At 45.2% G+C, this 22,904-nt stretch overlaps 5 non-coding genes and 1 pseudogene across 5 annotated transcripts; all 6 read right to left on the bottom strand.

Annotated features, from left to right (window-relative positions):
• Positions 1-5,918: 5,918 nt before the first annotated feature.
• On the bottom strand, positions 5,919-6,109 carry LOC141205693 (U2 spliceosomal RNA). Its single transcript, XR_012276370.1, has one exon. It is a non-coding gene; the product is annotated as a U2 spliceosomal RNA (small nuclear RNA).
• A 1,115-nt stretch (positions 6,110-7,224) lies between these two features.
• On the bottom strand, positions 7,225-7,415 carry LOC141205682 (U2 spliceosomal RNA). Its single transcript, XR_012276359.1, has one exon. It is a non-coding gene; the product is annotated as a U2 spliceosomal RNA (small nuclear RNA).
• A 1,115-nt stretch (positions 7,416-8,530) lies between these two features.
• Positions 8,531-8,718, bottom strand: LOC141206256 (U2 spliceosomal RNA). Its single transcript, XR_012276912.1, has one exon. It is a non-coding gene; the product is annotated as a U2 spliceosomal RNA (small nuclear RNA).
• A 6,390-nt stretch (positions 8,719-15,108) lies between these two features.
• Positions 15,109-15,299, bottom strand: LOC141206021 (U2 spliceosomal RNA). The gene has a single exon (XR_012276689.1). It is a non-coding gene; the product is annotated as a U2 spliceosomal RNA (small nuclear RNA).
• A 1,115-nt stretch (positions 15,300-16,414) lies between these two features.
• Positions 16,415-16,607, bottom strand: LOC141206214 (U2 spliceosomal RNA). Its single transcript, XR_012276879.1, has one exon. It is a non-coding gene; the product is annotated as a U2 spliceosomal RNA (small nuclear RNA).
• Positions 16,608-22,171: 5,564 nt separating this feature from the next.
• Positions 22,172-22,249, bottom strand: LOC141206378 (U2 spliceosomal RNA; annotated as a pseudogene).
• Between the last annotated feature and the right edge of the window lie 655 nt (positions 22,250-22,904).

Here is a 22,904-nt window from a genome sequence, read left to right as displayed (position 1 = left end):
ATCCGGCTCTTGGGCAGATGGCAGACCTCACAAATCCTCTTCTGTATTGGAATGCCCGGCAAGGAAGACAGCGGTGCATGCAACTCCAAGCCAGATCTCTCTGTTCATTAAAAAGATAAAAAACGTTAATCATTTTCCAGATAGACATAGATTTGTCATCATCATATCTGTCAACATTACATATTTCCTCACTTTTACGTATTTCTTTAATTAGTTTCTTACTATTTCTTAATTCCTCTATTTTCTTAGTCCCTAAATTAAAATCGGACACTATTTTCCTTAAAATCTCATAATGCGTCGACAAATTAAAAGCATGGGGCACAGATATATTAACTTCATACCATCCAAACTTTCTCATAAAAAATCCTGTATTAAAACGCATTAAAAAGGACCAATAGTGATTCTTAAAAAGGGCATTAAAACAGTAAACGAACAGATGGATTAAAAGAAACCTATTAAAATCTGGAAAATCTTTACCACCTTTTACTTTTGATTTCATCATGATTTCTCTTTTCAGCTTTTCCATTTTTGAGTTCCAAAAGAAGGTAAAACAGGTTTTGGTTATCTTTTTTAAAACATTAACAGGCGGGGGGAAAACCATGCTAAGATACAATAAAAGAGGTAAAATCACCATCTTTAAAACCAATACTTTACCCTCCATTGTAAGTCTCCTCATGTTCCACATACATATTTTCGTATTTATTTTCTGTGTAACTGTTTCCCAACTATTATAACCATCATTATTTTCAGTGAATGATATACCTAAAATGGAAATGGATTCGGAGACATTAATTGGTACATCACGTAAAATCATCCCCCCAACACTTAAAATGTTACACTTATTAAAATTGATTTTAAAACCAGAAGCTAGACAAAAGGATTGCACTTGATGGAGAGTGGCCGTAAGTGATGGTGCATCTGTACACAAGACCGCCACGTCATCCATGTAGCCTACAACCTTGGCCTCCAAACCACCGCTTCCAGGCAGAGGGACACCGCATATCTGTTTATTTTGGCGTATTGCACATAACATTGGTTCCAGTGCACAGATAAACAGTAGGTGGGACAGAGGGCATCCCTGTTTCACCCCTGACCGTAAAAATACCTCTTGTGTCTTAAAACCATTCACTAAAATCTTACTTGTACAATCCTTGTAAAATGCTTTAAGCGATAGTAAAAACCCTTCTGGTATGCCCATTTTCTCTAAAACTTTAAAAAGATAAAAGTGTGAGACACGGTCAAATGCTTTTTCAAAATCAATAGATTAAATCGCCATTTTCCCCTTTCTGTCTTTCACATCCTCAATACAGTCTTTCACTAAATTCAGATTGTCCCATATACTGCGCCCCGGCACCCCACACACTTGATTAGAATGAATAACTTTGCTGATGACTTCTTTTAGACGATTTGCACAAATTTTAGCCATTATTTTATAGTCACAATTTAAAAGTGTTATTGGTCTCCAGTTTTCTAATTTTGATTTATCACCTTTTTTGTATAGGAGGGAGACTTCACCTTTCTTCCAGGAATTTAATAAAACCTTATTATTAAAAACCTCAGTAAACAAATAAAACAAATCATCTTTTAAAATATCATAAAAACATACATAAAATTCTATTGGGATGACATCAGGACCAGGGACCTTTCCAGTTTTAAAACTTTTAATAGTTTTTAACACTTCTTGTTCCGTTAAAACTTGGGATAAAAACTCTTGGGATGCGGGATCTAAAACAGCTGTTAGTCCTTGCAGCGAATCATCCATTAATTTATTATCTATATTTTTTCCATTAAAAAGATTAGAAAAAAAACCCTCAACTTTACCCAGCATATTTTTTATATTATTCTCACCATCTATATGGTCAATTATCACTTTTTCTTTTTTATTTTTCCTAAAAAAATATCTGGAACACTTTTCATTTTCTTCTATATGTTGTACTCTAGAACGAAAAATTATCTCTTTTCCTTTTTGTTCTAGCCATTTTGAAATCTCTTCTTTTAAGTTTGAAATATCAAGTTGTACATCTATCCCATTGTCTCTGAGCTTAAATAATGTTTGTAGGCGGGTATTTAAAATTCTATATTCTTCATATTTTTCTTTGGCTCTACATATACTCTTTTTAATAAAAAAGTCTTTTATTTTTACTTTCATTCTATCCCACCATACACTCATAGTCTCATTTGTTTTTTTCCCTTTTCTACATTTCCTATAAAACTCAATAAAATCTGATAAAATCTGCGGGTCGGTTAAAAGGGATACGTTCATTTTCCAGCTTTTCTTACCACATTTTTTGTTATCATTTACTTTTATGGTAAAGGATAAAAGTTTATGGTCTGAAAATATATTAGTTAAAACTTCACATTTGGCAGGTATTGTTTTATCTGAACCAAAAATAAAATCAATCCTAGAGCTACAATTAGCATTGCTCCAAGTGAAACCGGCGTCCTCTGGGCTGTCACTATGACACTCTTTATATATGTCTATCAATTTAGCATCTTTGACTATATCATGTAGCATACCTGAGGTTTTATCGTAGTTCCTGCTTACAGAGCTGGAGCGCCGGTTTTCACCTTTTAAAACACAATTAAAATCCCCTGCTAAGATAAAAGGTTCAGAGTTATTAATAAATAATGGTAAAAGATCAAGCATTTCGGCTCTTTCATTTTTCTCTGGGGATCCATAAAAATTTAAAAACTGCCATCTAATACCATCAATAAAAGCTTTCACTAATAAAATACGACCTGGTAAAATTTCCTGAATAAAATCAATTAAAACGTTCCCTTTAAAAAGTATGGCTACACCCGCTGATCCTGCAGCATTCGATCCGGACCAGACAGATGGCCCACACTTCCACTCATCTTTATATTTTTGATATGACATTTCATGTGGGATATTACATTCTTGCAGAAAAAATACAGATGCAGTAAAACACGTAAAAAAATTAAAAAGAGCAGTTCTTCTCGTGTTAGATTTTATGCCTCTCACGTTGAGGGAAATACCTTTGAGTTCAGCCATCATTAGAAAATGTAGAAATTTTACTTAGGTAACTAAGAGCAACAGATTTACCTGTCCGATGAACCTGATCAGACCACTGGGCTTGCGCCTCCCTCCTCATCTGATAGTATCGTCACGAGAGTCTCCGTGGAGGAGGAAAGATTACCACATTTATATAAACCCGACGCTACACTGGCATAGCTCGGAGGGCTGGCTGGCAGAACCCGCTGGGTCTCCATTGGCTGGCCATGCAGTTCCTCATCAGGTGGGTCCCCGAGGGGTTCTGCCGCCCCTGTTTGACCTGTAGAAGGTCGTCCTATAGGAGGAGGTTGCGCACAAGGCAGAGCCTCTGACTCTTCAGAGGCAGCAAGATCCCGGTCCCCACCTGTAGCAGCGGAGACCGAAACCCCTGAGGGTCCAGCGTCCACGTCCCCTTCTGGAGAAGTGTCCATCTGTTCACCTCCTGCTGCCTCCTCCGAACCACCCTTTTTCTTTTTCTTAGGACCCACCTTTATCCACTCAGCGCCCTCAGCACTAGGAGACCCAGACTGGGCATGGGCTTCTGTGTCGGCCTTTTGCCGGTCCCTTTTGACCTTACCAGTAGTGCCCTTCTGCTCCTTCTCAGCCCTCCTTTTGGACTCCCGCAGGTCCTGCAGCCAGGTTTTGGGATTTGGTATTTTACCTGTCATAGACTCTGGAGACACTTCACTATTTGGTACGCCCTTATTGTCTCCAGAGGCTCCAGGTTGTTGTTCCTCCTCCTGAGGGGTGGTCTGATCTTTTGGTCCTTGGTCGGACGTCTTGGACTTCCCCTTTTGCTCATCTTCCCGAAATCTGTGAGGGCAAGAAAAATAAAAGTGACCTGGAGTCTGGCAAAAACTGCATTTCTTTTCCTTAGGGCATTCTTTTGTCTCATGTTCTTCACTAGCACAATTTCTACATGATACATGACAGTTTTCTTTTGAATGACCATAGCGCCCACAATTTCTGCAATATACTGGCATCCCAGAAAAGAAGAAATCCCCATTTGTTTGCCCAATTTTGAAACGGGCAGGGGGGAGCCGTATACCACCTGGTGTATTTGGATCTCTTGTACACTTCACAAGGAATTTCCACTTAGATGTCCATATGTTATATTCGTTTAATATCTTCCCAATACATTTAACACTTTTAAAATAAATTGCTAGAAATGACATTACTTCTGGAGCAGAAACAAAGGGCGAAAATATTTTTACAATAACCAGTCTTACCTCATCCAGGACGTGCTCAACAATTTGTATCCCTTTCAAAACAGGACTATTTTCAACTTTTTTTAACTTTTCTAGTACATCTCTAAAAATACCTTCTCCGGTGAATGTGATGTCATAGTCACCTCTTCTGGGATAATCCTGGATGGAGAGAATTTCATTCCTTTGTACGCCAAGAAGGTTCCTGAGCACGTCCTGGACTACATACCCTAATTTCCTCATATCCGAGCCACCCGCCGTGAAGTGAACTCGGATAGAGTTTTTTAGCCTCGCATAAAGAGGCACGAGGTTAGGGTCAACCTCCATGGAAAAACGCAACAAGGTTGCAAATTGCAGCCGCTTGCAATCTGCGCTCCCAGTGTTCTTGCAGCGAAAAACACCTGGAAGCTGGGGGATCGCAACTCGTTACCCTGGGACTAAGCCCTCTCCCTAATAGCAGCAAGCAGGTTAAGTCCACCAAAGTGGACGATCCTGCCAGGCCAAGGAGAGGGGTACCCGAGTGCCCTTCAACCACAATCTCCTGCAATAAAGCACTTGATCGTAGCCAAAAGGCCGAGAAGCGATAACCAGAATTGGTTTCAAACTACGGAGCCACCCAAGGATCCTGAAAAGTCCATTTGTGGAGATGAGCTCCTGGACTCCCGTTAAGAAGACATGTTGTCAACCTCTAGATCCCTTACATGCCTGCACTTTTCGGCTTGCTGCTGCTGCAATCCACGCGTTTTAGATCTGCATAACTCCACCTCTTTAAACACAGCACCTTCACCCCCTGCTGTTCCCACCCGCCTCAACACCGTTGGAAGGGAGGAGAACCAATTAAGGCGGGGGGTGGGGTGGAACGAGCAGCTGTCTACCCTTAGCAGGAGGGCTCCTGATTACATACCTCTCCTGCTGCTGCTGCTGCTGGCTGTCCAGCAGCAGACTGAAGGTGGCTGCTGCTGTGCACAGGTATATAAAGGCTCAGAGCCTATTATGACACGCGCAGCCAGCGTTCCATTGCCACATTCCATCTACTGCAGGCAGGATACTTGGCTGGCTGAATGTCGCTGAGAAGCTCACAGAGACCGCCATAAGCAACAGTTTAACAGAATGCCACAGACTAATCAACCAAACTTTTTGGGTTGGGTTCTCTTTTATAGTCTGCAGGCATTAAATGAAAGAAGTCAGTGTTCCAGCAGAGGGAGACAACGTTTCAGAAAAGGCATTGTAGCAAACCAAAAAAGAAATTTTAAGCGCAGCAGAGTAACCAGCGCACATACCTGTTAGCTCAGGTGAGTTTAAAAGGCTGCTGTTGATAACAAGGGCATTTGCTAAATAGATGGTGTGTGTGCAACAATATACTGAAAGGTCAATTATATTGTGCAGCTTATCTCACCACCTGTAGTTATTTAGGTGAAAGCTCCAAAATGCTTGCCTAATATGTCTGTTTATCCAAAAGGAAGTAAAAAGGGAGAGCTAGAAAGATAGCATTGCATCACATTACATGGCAATGCAATGCACAGTTGCTGAAGTTGAACCAAAATGAGCTTGTAATCTGGCTTCTGCAACTTTGAACATGAAAAATCCAATGAGGAGAAGAAAAGCAAAGCCAAAGAGTCCATCCCAAAATCCGACAAACAAGCAAAATGAACAAAAAACATTGAATTCAATTCTTTCTGATTTTAGAAACTGCATTAAAGAAGGGGTGCACCGGTCCTGGAGATACTGCAATACCAGGTCAATGCGTGGAGTGGACAGAGCAAGCTCTTTTTCCATCTCCCTGTTCTAAAAATCCATTTAATATATGGTCCCCAGATAGGGGACGTATCAGATATTAAACTGATAAGAACAGATACTACACTTGATCTTAGCCAAAAGGCCGAGAAGCGATAACCAGAATTGGTTTCAAACTACGGAGCCACCCAAGGATCCTGAAAAGTCCATTTGTGGAGATGAGCTCCTGGACTCCCGTTAAGAAGACATGTTGTCAACCTCTAGATCCCTTACATGCCTGCACTTTTCGGCTTGCTGCTGCTGCAATCCACGCGTTTTAGATCTGCATAACTCCACCTCTTTAAACACAGCACCTTCACCCCCTGCTGTTCCCACCCGCCTCAACACCGTTGGAAGGGAGGAGAACCAATTAAGGCGGGGGGTGGGGTGGAACGAGCAGCTGTCTACCCTTAGCAGGAGGGCTCCTGATTACATACCTCTCCTGCTGCTGCTGCTGCTGGCTGTCCAGCAGCAGACTGAAGGTGGCTGCTGCTGTGCACAGGTATATAAAGGCTCAGAGCCTATTATGACACGCGCAGCCAGCGTTCCATTGCCACATTCCATCTACTGCAGGCAGGATACCTGGCTGGCTGAATGTCGCTGAGAAGCTCACAGAGACCGCCATAAGCAACAGTTTAACAGAATGCCACAGACTAATCAACCAAACTTTTTGGGTTGGGTTCTCTTTTATAGTCTGCAGGCATTAAATGAAAGAAGTCAGTGTTCCAGCAGAGGGAGACAACGTTTCAGAAAAGGCATTGTAGCAAACCAAAAAAGAAATTTTAAGCGCAGCAGAGTAACCAGCGCACATACCTGTTAGCTCAGGTGAGTTTAAAAGGCTGCTGTTGATAACAAGGGCATTTGCTAAATAGATGGTGTGTGTGCAACAATATACTGAAAGGTCAATTATATTGTGCAGCTTATCTCACCACCTGTAGTTATTTAGGTGAAAGCTCCAAAATGCTTGCCTAATATGTCTGTTTATCCAAAAGGAAGTAAAAAGGGAGAGCTAGAAAGATAGCATTGCATCACATTACATGGCAATGCAATGCACAGTTGCTGAAGTTGAACCAAAATGAGCTTGTAATCTGGCTTCTGCAACTTTGAACATGAAAAATCCAATGAGGAGAAGAAAAGCAAAGCCAAAGAGTCCATCCCAAAATCCGACAAACAAGCAAAATGAACAAAAAACATTGAATTCAATTCTTTCTGATTTTAGAAACTGCATTAAAGAAGGGGTGCACCGGTCCTGGAGATACTGCAATACCAGGTCAATGCGTGGAGTGGACAGAGCAAGCTCTTTTTCCATCTCCCTGTTCTAAAAATCCATTTAATATATGGTCCCCAGATAGGGGACGTATCAGATATTAAACTGATAAGAACAGATACTACACTTGATCTTAGCCAAAAGGCCGAGAAGCGATAACCAGAATTGGTTTCAAACTACGGAGCCACCCAAGGATCCTGAAAAGTCCATTTGTGGAGATGAGCTCCTGGACTCCCGTTAAGAAGACATGTTGTCAACCTCTAGATCCCTTACATGCCTGCACTTTTCGGCTTGCTGCTGCTGCAATCCACGCGTTTTAGATCTGCATAACTCCACCTCTTTAAACACAGCACCTTCACCCCCTGCTGTTCCCACCCGCCTCAACACCGTTGGAAGGGAGGAGAACCAATTAAGGCGGGGGGTGGGGTGGAACGAGCAGCTGTCTACCCTTAGCAGGAGGGCTCCTGATTACATACCTCTCCTGCTGCTGCTGCTGCTGGCTGTCCAGCAGCAGACTGAAGGTGGCTGCTGCTGTGCACAGGTATATAAAGGCTCAGAGCCTATTATGACACGCGCAGCCAGCGTTCCATTGCCACATTCCATCTACTGCAGGCAGGATACCTGGCTGGCTGAATGTCGCTGAGAAGCTCACAGAGACCGCCATAAGCAACAGTTTAACAGAATGCCACAGACTAATCAACCAAACTTTTTGGGTTGGGTTCTCTTTTATAGTCTGCAGGCATTAAATGAAAGAAGTCAGTGTTCCAGCAGAGGGAGACAACGTTTCAGAAAAGGCATTGTAGCAAACCAAAAAAGAAATTTTAAGCGCAGCAGAGTAACCAGCGCACATACCTGTTAGCTCAGGTGAGTTTAAAAGGCTGCGGTTGATAACAAGGGCATTTGCTAAATAGATGGTGTGTGTGCAACAATATACTGAAAGGTCAATTATATTGTGCAGCTTATCTCACCACCTGTAGTTATTTAGGTGAAAGCTCCAAAATGCTTGCCTAATATGTCTGTTTATCCAAAAGGAAGTAAAAAGGGAGAGCTAGAAAGATAGCATTGCATCACATTACATGGCAATGCAATGCACAGTTGCTGAAGTTGAACCAAAATGAGCTTGTAATCTGGCTTCTGCAACTTTGAACATGAAAAATCCAATGAGGAGAAGAAAAGCAAAGCCAAAGAGTCCATCCCAAAATCCGACAAACAAGCAAAATGAACAAAAAACATTGAATTCAATTCTTTCTGATTTTAGAAACTGCATTAAAGAAGGGGTGCACCGGTCCTGGAGATACTGCAATACCAGGTCAATGCGTGGAGTGGACAGAGCAAGCTCTTTTTCCATCTCCCTGTTCTAAAAATCCATTTAATATATGGTCCCCAGATAGGGGACGTATCAGATATTAAACTGATAAGAACAGATTTTTTTTTAATTTGGCTATCCCCTGCAGAGGGATAAAACCGTTTATTAAAACTTTAACAAATTACAAGCATAATTAAACAAATACCAAAACGTTAAAAGACAAATGAAATTTACAAAACAAAAAATACAAAGATTTTAAATAATTAGGTTCCATTGGTCAACAAGCCATTTTTTGGAAATATGTACATTCTTCTTTTTGTCAATTAAATAATAAGTGTACATTTCACATAAACATAAACTTAAAACATCATTCACTGATAAAACATCTTGTTTAAAAATAGCAATGTTGCGCGCTTTCCAGAGAGATGACTTGGCGCAGTTCACTGTCTTCCAAGCCATTGTGTACTGGTCCATTGTGGGGCATTCCATAAGTCCGTATAGCACAGTTTTATATGTAAAGTCCTTGAGGTCTGCCACCCTTTCCAGTAGGGGGAGCAGTCTTCTCCAGAAATCCTTTGCAAAATTACATGTCCATAATAGATGTTCCACCGTTTCCTCGTCTTGGCATCCGGCTCTTGGGCAGATGGCAGACCTCACAAATCCTCTTCTGTATTGGAATGCCCGGCAAGGAAGACAGCGGTGCATGCAACTCCAAGCCAGATCTCTCTGTTCATTAAAAAGATAAAAAACGTTAATCATTTTCCAGATAGACATAGATTTGTCATCATCATATCTGTCAACATTACATATTTCCTCACTTTTACGTATTTCTTTAATTAGTTTCTTACTATTTCTTAATTCCTCTATTTTCTTAGTCCCTAAATTAAAATCGGACACTATTTTCCTTAAAATCTCATAATGCGTCGACAAATTAAAAGCATGGGGCACAGATATATTAACTTCATACCATCCAAACTTTCTCATAAAAAATCCTGTATTAAAACGCATTAAAAAGGACCAATAGTGATTCTTAAAAAGGGCATTAAAACAGTAAACGAACAGATGGATTAAAAGAAACCTATTAAAATCTGGAAAATCTTTACCACCTTTTACTTTTGATTTCATCACGATTTCTCTTTTCAGCTTTTCCATTTTTGAGTTCCAAAAGAAGGTAAAACAGGTTTTGGTTATCTTTTTTAAAACATTAACAGGCGGGGGGAAAACCATGCTAAGATACAATAAAAGAGGTAAAATCACCATCTTTAAAACCAATACTTTACCCTCCATTGTAAGTCTCCTCATGTTCCACATACATATTTTCGTATTTATTTTCTGTGTAACTGTTTCCCAACTATTATAACCATCATTATTTTCAGTGAATGATATACCTAAAATGGAAATGGATTCGGAGACATTAATTGGTACATCACGTAAAATCATCCCCCCAACACTTAAAATGTTACACTTATTAAAATTGATTTTAAAACCAGAAGCTAGACAAAAGGATTGCACTTGATGGAGAGTGGCCGTAAGTGATGGTGCATCTGTACACAAGACCGCCACGTCATCCATGTAGCCTACAACCTTGGCCTCCAAACCACCGCTTCCAGGCAGAGGGACACCGCATATCTGTTTATTTTGGCGTATTGCACATAACATTGGTTCCAGTGCACAGATAAACAGTAGGGGGGACAGAGGGCATCCCTGTTTCACCCCTGACCGTAAAAATACCTCTTGTGTCTTAAAACCATTCACTAAAATCTTACTTGTACAATCCTTGTAAAATGCTTTAAGCGATAGTAAAAACCCTTCTGGTATGCCCATTTTCTCTAAAACTTTAAAAAGATAAAAGTGTGAGACACGGTCAAATGCTTTTTCAAAATCAATAGATAAAATCGCCATTTTCCCCTTTCTGTCTTTCACATCCTCAATACAGTCTTTCACTAAATTCAGATTGTCCCATATACTGCGCCCCGGCACCCCACACACTTGATTAGAATGAATAACTTTGCTGATGACTTCTTTTAGACGATTTGCACAAATTTTAGCCATTATTTTATAGTCACAATTTAAAAGTGTTATTGGTCTCCAGTTTTCTAATTTTGATTTATCACCTTTTTTGTATAGGAGGGAGACTTCACCTTTCTTCCAGGAATTTAATAAAACCTTATTATTAAAAACCTCAGTAAACAAATAAAACAAATCATCTTTTAAAATATCATAAAAACATACATAAAATTCTATTGGGATGACATCAGGACCAGGGACCTTTCCAGTTTTAAAACTTTTAATAGTTTTTAACACTTCTTGTTCCGTTAAAACTTGGGATAAAAACTCTTGGGATGCGGGATCTAAAACAGCTGTTAGTCCTTGCAGCGAATCATCCATTAATTTATTATCTATATTTTTTCCATTAAAAAGATTAGAAAAAAAACCCTCAACTTTACCCAGCATATTTTTTATATTATTCTCACCATCTATATGGTCAATTATCACTTTTTCTTTTTTATTTTTCCTAAAAAAATATCTGGAACACTTTTCATTTTCTTCTATATGTTGTACTCTAGAACGAAAAATTATCTCTTTTCCTTTTTGTTCTAGCCATTTTGAAATCTCTTCTTTTAAGTTTGAAATATCAAGTTGTACATCTATCCCATTGTCTCTGAGCTTAAATAATGTTTGTAGGCGGGTATTTAAAATTCTATATTCTTCATATTTTTCTTTGGCTCTACATATACTCTTTTTAATAAAAAAGTCTTTTATTTTTACTTTCATTCTATCCCACCATACACTCATAGTCTCATTTGTTTTTTTCCCTTTTCTACATTTCCTATAAAACTCAATAAAATCTGATAAAATCTGCGGGTCGGTTAAAAGGGATACGTTCATTTTCCAGCTTTTCTTACCACATTTTTTGTTATCATTTACTTTTATGGTAAAGGATAAAAGTTTATGGTCTGAAAATATATTAGTTAAAACTTCACATTTGGCAGGTATTGTTTTATCTGAACCAAAAATAAAATCAATCCTAGAGCTACAATTAGCATTGCTCCAAGTGAAACCGGCGTCCTCTGGGCTGTCACTATGACACTCTTTATATATGTCTATCAATTTAGCATCTTTGACTATATCATGTAGCATACCTGAGGTTTTATCGTAGTTCCTGCTTACAGAGCTGGAGCGCCGGTTTTCACCTTTTAAAACACAATTAAAATCCCCTGCTAAGATAAAAGGTTCAGAGTTATTAATAAATAATGGTAAAAGATCAAGCATTTCGGCTCTTTCATTTTTCTCTGGGGATCCATAAAAATTTAAAAACTGCCATCTAATACCATCAATAAAAGCTTTCACTAATAAAATACGACCTGGTAAAATTTCCTGAATAAAATCAATTAAAACGTTCCCTTTAAAAAGTATGGCTACACCCGCTGATCCTGCAGCATTCGATCCGGACCAGACAGATGGCCCACACTTCCACTCATCTTTATATTTTTGATATGACATTTCATGTGGTATATTACATTCTTGCAGAAAAAATACAGATGCAGTAAAACACGTAAAAAAATTAAAAAGAGCAGTTCTTCTCGTGTTAGATTTTATGCCTCTCACGTTGAGGGAAATACCTTTGAGTTCAGCCATCATTAGAAAATGTAGAAATTTTAATTAGGTAACTAAGAGCAACGGATTTACCTGTCCGATGAACCTGATCAGACCACTGGGCTTGCGCCTCCCTCCTCATCTGATAGTATCGTCACGAGAGTCTCCGTGGAGGAGGAAAGATTACCACATTTATATAAACCCGACGCTACACTGGCATAGCTCGGAGGGCTGGCTGGCAGAACCCGCTGGGTCTCCATTGGCTGGCCATGCAGTTCCTCATCAGGTGGGTCCCCGAGGGGTTCCGCCGCCCCTGTTTGACCTGTAGAAGGTCGTCCTATAGGAGGAGGTTGCGCACAAGGCAGAGCCTCTGACTCTTCAGAGGCAGCAAGATCCCGGTCCCCACCTGTAGCAGCGGAGACCGAAACCCCTGAGGGTCCAGCGTCCACGTCCCCTTCTGGAGAAGTGTCCATCTGTTCACCTCCTGCTGCCTCCTCCGAACCACCCTTTTTCTTTTTCTTAGGACCCACCTTTATCCACTCAGCGCCCTCAGCACTAGGAGACCCAGACTGGGCATGGGCTTCTGTGTCGGCCTTTTGCCGGTCCCTTTTGACCTTACCAGTAGTGCCCTTCTGCTCCTTCTCAGCCCTCCTTTTGGACTCCCGCAGGTCCTGCAGCCAGGTTTTGGGATTTGGTATTTTACCTGTCATAGACTCTGGAGACACTTCACTATTTGGTACGCCCTTATTGTCTCCAGAGGCTCCAGGTTGTTGTTCCTCCTCCTGAGGGGTGGTCTGATCTTTTGGTCCTTGGTCGGACGTCTTGGACTTCCCCTTTTGCTCATCTTCCCGAAATCTGTGAGGGCAAGAAAAATAAAAGTGACCTGGAGTCTGGCAAAAACTGCATTTCTTTTCCTTAGGGCATTCTTTTGTCTCATGTTCTTCACTAGCACAATTTCTACATGATACATGACAGTTTTCTTTTGAATGACCATAGCGCCCACAATTTCTGCAATATACTGGCATCCCAGAAAAGAAGAAATCCCCATTTGTTTGCCCAATTTTGAAACGGGCAGGGGGGAGCCATATACCACCTGGTGTATTTGGATCTCTTGTACACTTCACAAGGAATTTCCACTTAGATGTCCATATGTTATATTCGTTTAATATCTTCCCAATACATTTAACACTTTTAAAATAAATTGCTAGAAATGACATTACTTCTGGAGCAGAAACAAAGGGCGAAAATATTTTTACAATAACCAGTCTTACCTCATCCAGGACGTGCTCAACAATTTGTATCCCTTTCAAAACAGGACTATTTTCAACTTTTTTTAACTTTTCTAGTACATCTCTAAAAATACCTTCTCCGGTGAATGTGATGTCATAGTCACCTCTTCTGGGATAATCCTGGATGGAGAGAATTTCATTCCTTTGTACGCCAAGAAGGTTCCTGAGCACGTCCTGGACTACATACCCTAATTTCCTCATATCCGAGCCACCCGCCGTGAAGTGAACTCGGATAGAGTTTTTTAGCCTCGCATAGAGAGGCACGAGGTTAGGGTCAACCTCCATGGAAAAACGCAACAAGGTTGCAAATTGCAGCCGCTTGCAATCTGCGCTCCCAGTGTTCTTGCAGCGAAAAACACCTGGAAGCTGGGGGATCGCAACTCGTTACCCTGGGACTAAGCCCTCTCCCTAATAGCAGCAAGCAGGTTAAGTCCACCAAAGTGGACGATCCTGCCAGGCCAAGGAGAGGGGTACCCGAGTGCCCTTCAACCACAATCTCCTGCAATAAAGCACTTGATCGTAGCCAAAAGGCCGAGAAGCGATAACCAGAATTGGTTTCAAACTACGGAGCCACCCAAGGATCCTGAAAAGTCCATTTGTGGAGATGAGCTCCTGGACTCCCGTTAAGAAGACATGTTGTCAACCTCTAGATCCCTTACATGCCTGCACTTTTCGGCTTGCTGCTGCTGCAATCCACGCGTTTTAGATCTGCATAACTCCACCTCTTTAAACACAGCACCTTCACCCCCTGCTGTTCCCACCCGCCTCAACACCGTTGGAAGGGAGGAGAACCAATTAAGGCGGGGGGTGGGGTGGAACGAGCAGCTGTCTACCCTTAGCAGGAGGGCTCCTGATTACATACCTCTCCTGCTGCTGCTGCTGCTGGCTGTCCAGCAGCAGACTGAAGGTGGCTGCTGCTGTGCACAGGTATATAAAGGCTCAGAGCCTATTATGACACGCGCAGCCAGCGTTCCATTGCCACATTCCATCTACTGCAGGCAGGATACCTGGCTGGCTGAATGTCGCTGAGAAGCTCACAGAGACCGCCATAAGCAACAGTTTAACAGAATGCCACAGACTAATCAACCAAACTTTTTGGGTTGGGTTCTCTTTTATAGTCTGCAGGCATTAAATGAAAGAAGTCAGTGTTCCAGCAGAAGGAGACAACGTTTCAGAAAAGGCATTGTAGCAAACCAAAAAAGAAATTTTAAGCGCAGCAGAGTAACCAGCGCACATACCTGTTAGCTCAGGTGAGTTTAAAAGGCTGCTGTTGATAACAAGGGCATTTGCTAAATAGATGGTGTGTGTGCAACAATATACTGAAAGGTCAATTATATTGTGCAGCTTATCTCACCACCTGTAGTTATTTAGGTGAAAGCTCCAAAATGCTTGCCTAATATGTCTGTTTATCCAAAAGGAAGTAAAAAGGGAGAGCTAGAAAGATAGCATTGCATCACATTACATGGCAATGCAATGCACAGTTGCTGAAGTTGAACCAAAATGAGCTTGTAATCTGGCTTCTGCAACTTTGAACATGAAAAATCCAATGAGGAGAAGAAAAGCAAAGCCAAAGAGTCCATCCCAAAATCCGACAAACAAGCAAAATGAACAAAAAACATTGAATTCAATTCTTTCTGATTTTAGAAACTGCATTAAAGAAGGGGTGCACCGGTCCTGGAGATACTGCAGTACCAGGTCAATGCGTGGAGTGGACAGAGCAAGCTCTTTTTCCATCTCCCTGTTCTAAAAATCCATTTAATATATGGTCCCCAGATAGGGGACATATCAGATATTAAACTGATAAGAACAGATACTACACTTGATCTTAGCCAAAAGGCCGAGAAGCGATAACCAGAATTGGTTTCAAACTACGGAGCCACCCAAGGATCCTGAAAAGTCCATTTGTGGAGATGAGCTCCTGGACTCCCGTTAAGAAGACATGTTGTCAACCTCTAGATCCCTTACATGCCTGCACTTTTCGGCTTGCTGCTGCTGCAATCCACGCGTTTTAGATCTGCATAACTCCACCTCTTTAAACACAGCACCTTCACCCCCTGCTGTTCCCACCCGCCTCAACACCGTTGGAAGGGAGGAGAACCAATTAAGGCGGGGGGTGGGGTGGAACGAGCAGCTGTCTACCCTTAGCAGGAGGGCTCCTGATTACATACCTCTCCTGCTGCTGCTGCTGCTGGCTGTCCAGCAGCAGACTGAAGGTGGCTGCTGCTGTGCACAGGTATATAAAGGCTCAGAGCCTATTATGACACGCGCAGCCAGCGTTCCATTGCCACATTCCATCTACTGCAGGCAGGATACCTGGCTGGCTGAATGTCGCTGAGAAGCTCACAGAGACCGCCATAAGCAACAGTTTAACAGAATGCCACAGACTAATCAACCAAACTTTTTGGGTTGGGTTCTCTTTTATAGTCTGCAGGCATTAAATGAAAGAAGTCAGTGTTCCAGCAGAAGGAGACAACGTTTCAGAAAAGGCATTGTAGCAAACCAAAAAAGAAATTTTAAGCGCAGCAGAGTAACCAGCGCACATACCTGTTAGCTCAGGTGAGTTTAAAAGGCTGCTGTTGATAACAAGGGCATTTGCTAAATAGATGGTGTGTGTGCAACAATATACTGAAAGGTCAATTATATTGTGCAGCTTATCTCACCACCTGTAGTTATTTAGGTGAAAGCTCCAAAATGCTTGCCTAATATGTCTGTTTATCCAAAAGGAAGTAAAAAGGGAGAGCTAGAAAGATAGCATTGCATCACATTACATGGCAATGCAATGCACAGTTGCTGAAGTTGAACCAAAATGAGCTTGTAATCTGGCTTCTGCAACTTTGAACATGAAAAATCCAATGAGGAGAAGAAAAGCAAAGCCAAAGAGTCCATCCCCAAATCCGACAAACAAGCAAAATGAACAAAAAACATTGAATTCAATTCTTTCTGATTTTAGAAACTGCATTAAAGAAGGGGTGCACCGGTCCTGGAGATACTGCAATACCAGGTCAATGCGTGGAGTGGACAGAGCAAGCTCTTTTTCCATCTCCCTGTTCTAAAAATCCATTTAATATATGGTCCCCAGATAGGGGACGTATCAGATATTAAACTGATAAGAACAGATTTTTTGATTGAATATATCTTTTATTAGCACAAAAAATAAGTTAACAGACAGTGTACAGTGCCGCAGCCCAGTACACACAGAATTCTACATCATATTTACATAGCATGAGGATACGACGCACTAACTAGACACATCACACCCCTATGCTACACAAAACACTCAATCTGAAAGAAAAAGCATGTCAATCAATACAGTACGACGAACCGTGATAAGGGATGGGGATTGGGAAAAAGGGGATGGGGAGGGGAAAATCACAGGCCCGAAGCTTTATTGAAAGACAAGACACATAAGGGGAGAGGGGGAGGAGGGGTTTAGTCCTCGTCCTCGTCCTCCGGACCGTCCATGATGGAATAGTCTCTGAGCAGGCTGTGGATCAGCCTGCGGCAGTCCTGGATGGACATCCTCTCCCTCCTCAAGATGAGCCGGTTCCTGGCGACCCAAACGGCATCCTTGAAGCAGTTCATAAGGTGCCAAGCCTCCTGGATGGCTCCGACGGTATGAACCCCAGGGAAGAGTCCGTAAAGCACAGAATGGTGCGATAGGCTCGCCCTGGGGACAGAGTTCCTCAGGTCGTCCTCAAGTGCAGTCAATAGGCGCTGTGCAAATCCGCAGTCCCAAAAAGTGTGCAAAGATGTTTCCTCCACGAAGGGGCACCTTGGGCAGTACCGGGTCTTGCACAGGTTCCGGGCATGCATGAATGACCGGACGGGCAGTCCGCCCTGAATCGCCATCCACGACAAGTCCTTGTGCCCGTTGGTCAGCCTGTCAGATGACACATTTGTCCACACAGTCTCCAGCGTGTCCTGGTGAAGTCCTGTGATGTTCTCCACGTCATCCTTGGCTCTGATTAGCTTGTGGATAGTTTTGGGCTTCCACAAGTCGGGCTTGAGTCCCTCCAGTTGATGCTCCCCCACAAATCGAACGACGTCTCCGTAGAACCATGGCGTCGTCCAGTTGTAGGGGAAGGAGCTGTCCCACTTGTCCCAGCCGAGTCGCCTCCAAAGAGGAAGCAGGAAGAAGCGAGACATGGACCTGCCCGCGGAGCCATTCTTGACTTGCAAAGTCCGGCGGACACAATCACACACAAAAGAGGATCGCAGGAGGGTGGGGATATCTGGAACGCCCTTCCCACCCTTGCGAGGCTCCTTGTACATGACGGCCCGCCTGACTCTGTCCATCTTGGATCCCCAGACAAAGTGAAACACTGTCCTGGTAATGGCCCTGCACACAGTGACGTGTGGGGGCCAGGCCTGCGCCGTGTACTGCAAGACGGGCAGGACCTCATTACGCAGGACGAGTGCCTTACCCTCACAAGTGAGGTGTCTGAGGCTCCAGAGTCCGATCCGTTGCTTCACCTTGGCCAAGCGTTCTTGCCAGGACTTGAGGGCCGCTCCTTCCTTCCCGAACCAGACTCCCAGCACCTTGAGGAAATCCGGTTGAATGTTGAAGGGGAAGGGGGCGGAGGAGGCCGGCTGCCAATCCCCGAAGAGCATGGCTTCCGACTTCCTGCAGTTGACTTTGGCCCCTGAAGCCCGGCCGAACCTCTCACACGTCTGGACGAGGGCGTCGACTGAACCACGATCAGCGCAGAAGACGGTGACGTCGTCCATGTAGAGCGAGCACTTGACCTCGTGTCGTCCCGGACCCGGTGCGGTGATCCCTCTGATCTCTCCATTCTGCCGGATAGCCTCTGCGAAGAGTTCTATAACACAAACAAAAAGAAGAGGTGATAGAGGGCAGCCTTGTCTGACCCCAGAGAGGACAGGGAAGGGGTCAGTCTTCCAGCCGTTCACCAACACCGAGCTGTGGATATCAAAATACATCAGACGGACATACGAACAAAACATGTTACCCAAACCTAACCGGTGCAGAGCTCGGCCCATGAACTCGTGGGAAACCCGGTCGAAGGCCTTCTCCTGATCCAAGGAGACCAGGGCCGCGTGTGCGCGGCGGACCTTGATGTACTCGACCGTGTCCCGCACGAGAGCGAGGCTGTCTGCGATGCGACGTCCAGGGATGCCGCAGGTCTGGTCCGGGTGGATGATCCGTCCGATGACCGTCTTAAGTCGTGTCGCCATCGTCTTGGCCAGGATCTTGTAGTCCACGTTGAGCAGAGTGATGGGACGCCAATTCCTCAGGTCGCACCTCTCTCCCTTCCGCTTGTACAGGATCGTGACCATTCCTTCCCTCAAAGATGGAGGCATTCTACCCTCCACCACCATCTCCTCGTACAGGTCCAACAGGTCCGGACAGATGAGGTCTCCCAGCGCTACATAGAGCTCCGCTGGAAGACCATCACTGCCCGGGGTCCTGCCGGTCCTAAAGGATTTAGCGGCAGAGAGCAATTCGCCCACCATCAGAGGTTTGTCCAAGGCTGCCGTGCCTGCAGGATCAAGATGGTTAGTGATACCTGACAGGAACTTATCAGCAGCGTCGGGGTCGGTAGTCTTGTGGGAGTAGAGTTCGCTGTAGAAGTCGCTGACGACCCTCATCACGTCCTCCTTCCCACGTCGCATGTTTCCGCTCTCGTCTCGCAGCTCGTTCAGGGGCGTGTGACCGGCATGAAGTTTCCTGAAAAAGAATGAGTTACATTTCTCACCCTTCTCCAGATTCTCCACTTTGGAACGGAAGATGATTCGCTTGGACTCCTCCTCAAAGTGCCTTTTCAGGCTCTTCTTGGTCTCCTCCAGCTCCTCCCTCACGTCCCAGCCGCAGTGAAGAAGGTCCTGCAGCGACCGCAGCTCGCGCTGCAGCCCTCTGAAGTCCCTCCTCTTCTCACACTCCTGTTGTCGACCCTTGGCCTGAAAGAAACAGCGAAACTCAAGTTTAACATATTCCCACCAATCAGAGACTGTTTGGAAGCTACCCTTGTAGGACTGCCACATTGCGTAGGCTGCTCTCAGCTCCTCCACGACTTCATCCTGAGCCAGCAGAGCACAATTCAGCTTCCAGGAGCCGGGGCCGGACGGAAAACCGTCGCCGAGGACACCTTGTAAGTGAATGGCTCTGTGGTCGGAGAAGAAGCAGGAGACCATCGAGTGCCTACTCTGCCTGACTGCCCGAGAGGTGAACACAAAGTCAATCCTGGAGCGGAGTGAGCCATCGGGTCGGCTCCACGAATAGTTCATGGAGCCTCTCCCCATGGAGCCCACCACGTCCTGAAGAGAGGCCTCGGTTACCATCTCGATGAGCAGCTTGGACGTGATGTCCAACTTGGCAGATGTGCCAGAACTACGACCGTCCTCCTCGATGGGGCAGTTGAAATCCCCGGCCATCACTAAGGTCCTGGTGGTGGCAAGCTGAAGCCGCAGGGTCTGGAAAAGCTCCAAACGCTCATTCTTCAGTGGGGACGCATACACGTTGATGAACCTGACAGGTTCTCCCGCCCAGTTGCCATCTACAACAAGAGCCCTGCCGCAGATGAGCTCCTGGACGGACTCAAGCGTGAATGCGCCCCCCCCGATCAGAATTGCGACCCCCGCAGACTTGCAGTCACCCCCACCGGACCAGTAGGATGGACCGTGGGACCACTCCCTGGCCAGATGTTTGAAGGACCTAGAGGAGGGAAGGGAACATTCCTGCAACATATAAACATCACACAACTGGGAAGTAAGGAAGGCATAAATAGTCTGACGTCTGAACTTGTCCTTGATGCTCCTGACATTAATGGAAAATAAGTTAATATTAGCCATCATGTAGGGAAAAAAGAAAAAGTTAGCGCAGGCAATACACCTTAGTTACCACTCCGGTCGGGTGGTCCCTCGTCGGTGTTGACTGCTGGTGACGGGATCACCAGCAGGCCCTCTTCCTCCATCTGGTCAAGCAGCGCGGCCTCAATCTCGGCGACCACCAGTTCCTCCTCTTCTGGCTCGGCCACCAGGGTCTCAACCATGTGCTCCATCTCTTCTGGCTCAGGGAGGGTATCCTCCTTTTCGCCTACGAAATCCAGAATCTTCTTTTTGGAGGATTCAGTAGCAGGGCTGTCCTCCACCTTCCTCTTTCCCCGGGTTGGAACTGGGGAGACAAGAAGGGGAAAATCCTCCTCGGAATAGATAGCGGCGGGTGGAGGAAAGGTTAATTCCACCGCTACCATGGTCTGGGGAGGGAGAGTGGCTGCCGGGGCAGGGGAAAGGACACCTGCTGAGGAGTAGGGGAAGGAGGAAGAGGAAGTGGAATCCTCAGCAGGGGTGGCCGGGGTGGGGGGGGATTGGACGGGGGTGGCAGGGGGAGGGATCGAGAGAGGGGTGACAGAACTCTTACCCTCCTTTGACTTTTTCTTCTGCTTCGGAGCTGCTGGGACCGTCGCTGGGGCTTTGGCCACCGACTCCTTGACCGCTTTGGCCTTGGTCGTCTCGGCCTTGGCCGCTGGGGCCTTGGTCGTCGCGTCCTTGACCTTCACAGGCCTGGTCGTCGGGGCCTTGTCCTCCGTAGCTGGGGTCGTCGCAACCACCGATGCCCAGGATCTCTCACGCCTGGGGCAATCCTTGTACAGATGAGCCGCCAGCCCACACAGGTTGCAGGACGTCTTCTTCGGGCAGTCCTTCGAGCTGTGTCCCGTCACTCGACAAATCCTGCAGGCATCCTCCTTGCAGTCCTTCATCTCGTGGCCGTTCTTGCCGCATCTCCTGCAGTTCCGCGGCATGTCCGGGTAATAGATGAGGCCGTAGGAGTTGCCCAGGGAGAATGTCGGGGGCAGGTGCCGAAGTCCGTCTGAGTACGCCAGGTCCCTGTGAAGTCTAACGGTCACCGACCACTTACCTGTCCAGAAGCCGAGTCCATTCAGGATGTGAGAGGGTTCCTTCACAACCAAACAGAAGCGTCTCAGGAAGGTACAGATGTCTTGGCCTGGGGTGTGCGGGTTGCGCATGGAGACCGTGATCCTCCTTTCATCCCTCTGGATAGGGCAGCTACCTGTAAAGGCAGAGAAAGAATTATCCGGTCCTTTTGCGCTTACCATTTCCCAGAACCTCCTGCAGGTGTTCACAGTGGCGAAGGTGACGAAGAAGATCCCCGTCAAGAAGGTCTGGATGCTGAGGGTATCCGACCTGGAGAAGCCTCGATCCAGCAGCATCTTCTGGCAGAACACGTCCGAGGACATGTCAGGCACCCTCCCATCCACTTCCTTCAGCTTCAGGGCCACCGTCTGCCGCATCCATGGCTCCAGGGCTGGAGCTTCGTGGCGGGGCTTCTGGGGTCCCTTCTGCTGGCCAGTCGTGGAGGCAGAGTCCTTGGGGTCAGAATCGGCTCCTGGCTGGGCCCTCCTGGCTGTCCCCAGCTCCAGGCTCTTCTTTTCGGCCTTCCTCGCAGCGCTTGCCATGGCTTTCCTCCTGCAGTTACTTCTTGGAGCTGGATCTGGAACTCTTCCCGGAATGGGTGGAGCTATGCAGATTCTTCTCCCGTCGTGTTCTGGACAAATTCCCCGAAAGGTCTTTGTCTCGATGATTTTCTTCCTCGAAGATTCCACAGGACAGCCCGATTCTTCTCCGAGTCTTCGTCTTCTTCTGGATTCTTTAGAGCTTCTTCCTCCCACCGATATCCGCCTTCGTTCTCTGATGTCAGCTGGGCTCCGAAGCTCTTCTCCTTCCGAGTTCGATCGCTCTCGTCAAGTGTAGATCGTAGCTCTTGTGTTCTTAAAAGAACAGATACTACACTTGATCTTAGCCAAAAGGCCGAGAAGCGATAACCAGAATTGGTTTCAAACTACGGAGCCACCCAAGGATCCTGAAAAGTCCATTTGTGGAGATGAGCTCCTGGACTCCCGTTAAGAAGACATGTTGTCAACCTCTAGATCCCTTACATGCCTGCACTTTTCGGCTTGCTGCTGCTGCAATCCACGCGTTTTAGATCTGCATAACTCCACCTCTTTAAACACAGCACCTTCACCCCCTGCTGTTCCCACCCGCCTCAACACCGTTGGAAGGGAGGAGAACCAATTAAGGCGGGGGGTGGGGTGGAACGAGCAGCTGTCTACCCTTAGCAGGAGGGCTCCTGATTACATACCTCTCCTGCTGCTGCTGCTGGCTGTCCAGCAGCAGACTGAAGGTGGCTGCTGCTGTGCACAGGTATATAAAGGCTCAGAGCCTATTATGACACGCGCAGCCAGCGTTCCATTGCCACATTCCATCTACTGCAGGCAGGATACCTGGCTGGCTGAATGTCGCTGAGAAGCTCACAGAGACCGCCATAAGCAACAGTTTAACAGAATGCCACAGACTAATCAACCAAACTTTTTGGGTTGGGTTCTCTTTTATAGTCTGCAGGCATTAAATGAAAGAAGTCAGTGTTCCAGCAGAAGGAGACAACGTTTCAGAAAAGGCATTGTAGCAAACCAAAAAA

This window comes from Phyllobates terribilis, unplaced genomic scaffold, assembly GCF_046119375.1.
Source record: "Phyllobates terribilis strain yellow unplaced genomic scaffold, ASM4611937v1 Scaffold_142__1_contigs__length_4687701, whole genome shotgun sequence".
Classification (NCBI taxonomy): domain Eukaryota; kingdom Metazoa; phylum Chordata; class Amphibia; order Anura; family Dendrobatidae; genus Phyllobates; species Phyllobates terribilis.
Note: the sequence above shows the minus strand (reverse complement) of the source record. Positions and strands in the feature narration are given on the sequence as shown.